Raw genomic sequence first — 4,112 nt, 5'->3', positions numbered from 1 at the left:
ATTAGTACAAGTTTCTTAAAATGGACAATGGTTCTCTTACCTAAGATTGATTTCTAGATCCCTTGAGGTTCCAGTTGCAGTAGTCTTCCCATCTGTTGGCTTCCTGCTTGCCATGTGAAAAGTATGTGATGTTGTAGCTAAAAACAAAAATGAAGTTTAGCAAATTGAAAAGTGACAAGAAACAAGCAAAAGCCACGTGCACACCCATATTCATTGCTGTATAGGAAAATTATAGAAACAGTTCAGATTTCCTACAGTAGACCAATGGATCCAGAAAATAGGAAGATAGGCGCGCCCTCTGCCTCGTCCAACACTGCCACCTCCTCCAGCCTCTGTGGAGCTGCCTGTGAGCTCATTTGGTGCGGACCGGGGACCCCTCTTTTTTGAAGCGACATCTGAGGAGACTCGAGCACTCGCGATGGCCGATGAAAAGGAAGGAGTCAAGACTGAGAACAACGATCATATTAATTTGAAGGTGGCGGGGCAGGATGGTTCTGTGGTGCAATTTAAGATGAAGAGGCACACACCACTAATGAAAGCCTATTGTGAACGACAGGGTTTGTCAATGAGGCAGATCAGATTCCGATTTGATGGGCAGCCAATCAAAGAAACAGACACACCTGCACAGTTGGAAATGGAGGATGAAGATACGATTGACATGTTCCAGTAGCAGACAGGAGGTGTCTACTAAAAAAGGGAACCTGCTACTTTGCTCCAGAACTTTGTTCTTATAGACCAAGAATACATTCTTAATTAGAAAACTGCAATTTGGTTCCACCACATCCTGCCTACTACAGTATAGTTTTCTCTATTCTTTCATTTTCCCCTTCCCCATTCCTTTATTGTACATAAAGTAACTGGTGTATGTGCACAAGCATATTGCTTTCTTTTCTCCTTTTTTCTTTTTTAACTAAATGGCCAATGGTAGATTTTGATTGACATCAAATGGAGATGGGATGGGGAAAAATACTAGTTCTGTGAAAATATCCCCCTTCTCCATTAGTGGCATGCTCATTCAGCTTTTATCTTTGTATTTCAGTAAGTTATTTTGCTCTCACTGTTTTAACAAAAAAAGAAAAAAACAACAAAAATCCTTGCATACCTTGTTTGATTGGAGAATTTTAATGTTTGCATTTATCATTGTAAAACCAAGGATAATTTTATAACTTTTTGTACATAGCTGTTACATGTAGGGCAAATCTGTCTTTAAGTAGGAGTAAATTACTCTTGAAAAAAAAAAGAATCCTAGATAGTTTTCCCTTCAAGTCGAGCATCTTGTTGTTTAAATAAACTTCTTGTTTAAAAAAAAAAGAAAATATGAAGATATTAGCTGGGTGCCAGAGGCTCATACCTACAATACAAGTTACTCAGGATAAAGCAATGTAGGAATTGCAGTTTGGATCCAGCTCTGGCAAGAAAGACTCAACTCCAGTTAACTACCAAAAAACTAGAAGTGGAGCTGTGGCTCAAGTGAGAGAATGCCAGCCTTGAGCAAAAAAAAAAGCTCAGGAACAGCACTCACCCAGGCCCTAAGATCAAGCCCCAGGACAGGTGAAGGAAGGAAAAACGGAAGGCAGGAAGGCAGGAAGGCAGGAAGGAAGGCAGGAAGGCAGGAAGGCAGGAAGGCAGGAAGGAAGGAAGGAAGGAAGGAAGGAAGGAAGGAAGGAAGGAAAGAAGGAAGGAAGGAGAAAGAAAGAAAGAGAAAAAGAGAGAAGAGAGAGGAAAGGAAGGAAGGAAAGAGAAAGAAAGAGAGAGAGAATAGAGGGAGGGAAGGAAGGAAAAAGAGAAAAGAGAGAAAAGGAAGGAAGGAGAAAGAAAAAAGAAAGAAAGAAAGAGAGAAGAGAGTGAAGGAAGGAAGGGAGGGAGGGAGGGAAGAAAGAAAGAAAGGGAGGGAGGGAGAGGGAGGAAGGGAGGGAGGGAGAAAGAGAGAAAGAAAATGTGAAATTCTTATCCAGCAAAAGGCTAGAAGTGAAGATGTAGTTCAAGTGGTAGAGCGCCAACCTTGAGTAAGAATGTGAAGTCCTGAGTTCAAGCCCCAGTACCAGTACAAACAAACAAATAATAATTTAAGAAAGCATAGTGAATGTATCTACAATATTTGTGTTTTTTTCTGCCAGGCTCTTTATCCTCGTTCTACTTGTCATTGGTCTTCTGTGGGTCCCAGTAGTACAGGTATTTCAAAAGGGACAGCTGTTCCATTACCTAGGATCTATTTCCAGCTATCTCGGGGCTCCAACTGCAACAACATTCCTGCTTGCCATCTTTTGTAAAAGAGTCAATGAACCAGTGAGTGAAATATCTTTTTTTTCTGCCAGAGTGAGAAACCAATAATATATCTTCTTAGAAAGAACAATACCTTCCTCGCCTGGATGTGGCAAACATGCTTGTAGTTTTCGCTTCTCAGGAACCTATAATAGGAAAATAGCTTGTGCTCAAGAGATCAGTACCAACCTAGAAAGCACAGTAGAACATCATGTCAAAAAGAACCCCCCCAAAAAATTCATAGGGCCCGGCGCATTGGCTCACACCTATAATTCAGGACACTCTGGAGCCAAAGATTGCAAAAAGTTAGCAAGACAATGTTTTAAGTGGTAGAGCACTTGTCTAACACTTAAAACCAGTATTATCATTAAACAACAACAACAACAACAAATAATCCAGGCACTGGTGGCTCATGCCTGTAATCCTAGCTACTCAGGAGGCTAAGACCTGAGGATCACAGTTCAAAGCGAGCCTAGGCAGGAAAGTCTATGAGACTCATCTCCAATTAACCGCCAGAAAACTGGCAATGGTCCGATGTGGCTTGGTAGACTGCTAGCTTTGAGCAAAAGAGTTCAGGTACAGCTTCAAGGTCCTGAGTTCAAGCCCCATGACCAAATAAAACCAAACAGTATATTCTTTCCATTAGATATATACAAATCAAAGCCCATTTCAAATTCAGTTATGGTAAACCATGACTTCCGTTCCTCACATAAGTGTATAAATATACAGTCCGTACTCATAAAAAAGCCTTTATGTATATCATAAATTATGTGCACTCATGATATAAAGCTGCAAAAAAAAAAACCCCACTTGGCAGCCAAATGTCCAGATTCCAACTATGGCTCTGTCATATCTTTGTGACCTTAAGTAAATCACACGACTGTAGTATGAAAACAGTGATTGTATCCACTTGAAGAGATTGCTAAGGGGATTGAATTAGCTGTAAAATTCATGAACGAAAATATGCCTCACCAATAATAGCTTCACATATGTTTGTTTCTACTATGATATAAAGAATTAATTAATTGGCATGGACCACTTATGTTTAATACGTTGTTTCTTGTTAAGTTTGCTGGGGGGATTGTTTGTGTTTGGGGGTTTTGAATTTGTTTTGTTGCCAGTCCCGGGGCTTGAACTCAGGGCCTTGGCACTGTCCCTGAGCTTTTGTGATCGAAACTAGTGCCCTACTACTTGAGCCACAGCGACATATCTGGCTTTTTGGTGCTTAATTGGAGATAAGTCTCACGTGCATTCCTGCATGTGCTGGCTGACTTTGAACTTCAATCCTCAGATCTCAGCTTCCTGAGCAACGAGGATTATAGATGGGAGCCACCAGTGCCCAGCTTCTGTTAGTGTTAGTACTCTAACTTTCAGCTGAAGAACTGGTAAAGAGAAGCTACGATCCATGTGCCTGCCACATCTTACTTAATAAGCAGCATGCAGATTCAGTCTTCCTCTATCTGAAGTGGTGCTGTAGCTCAAGTGATAAGAGTGTTATAGCCTTGAGCAAAAGAAGATCTGGAACAGTGTCTAGGTCCTGAGTTCAAGCCCCAGGACTCACACACACAGACACACAGACAGACAGACAGACACACACACACACACACACACACACACACACACACACACACACACACACACGTGCACAATCTGTGTATGATTTTTTTTAAGTCAAAACAAACTGCAGGTTTGACCAGAGACATTACATGTCCTTCCCTTACTCTGGAAAGCTTACAGTCATGGTGAGCCAGTGATCTCTCTGTGGAGAAGACAGGCAGGATGGTAGGAGTTATTTGAATAATCCCACCATGCCCCAGTCCTGGGCTTCAACTCAGGGCCTGAGCACTGTC

The 4,112-nt window shown here is 41.5% G+C and overlaps 1 pseudogene; it reads left to right on the top strand.

Moving 5' to 3' along the window:
• Window positions 1-418: 418 nt before the first annotated feature.
• On the top strand, window positions 419-874 carry LOC150045244 (small ubiquitin-related modifier 2 pseudogene; annotated as a pseudogene).
• The last annotated feature ends 3,238 nt before the right edge of the window (window positions 875-4,112 follow it).

This window comes from Megascapheus bottae, chromosome 28, assembly GCF_031878675.1.
Source record: "Megascapheus bottae isolate mThoBot1 chromosome 28, mThoBot2.hap1, whole genome shotgun sequence".
Lineage (NCBI taxonomy): Eukaryota > Metazoa > Chordata > Mammalia > Rodentia > Geomyidae > Megascapheus > Megascapheus bottae.
Note: the sequence above shows the minus strand (reverse complement) of the source record. Positions and strands in the feature narration are given on the sequence as shown.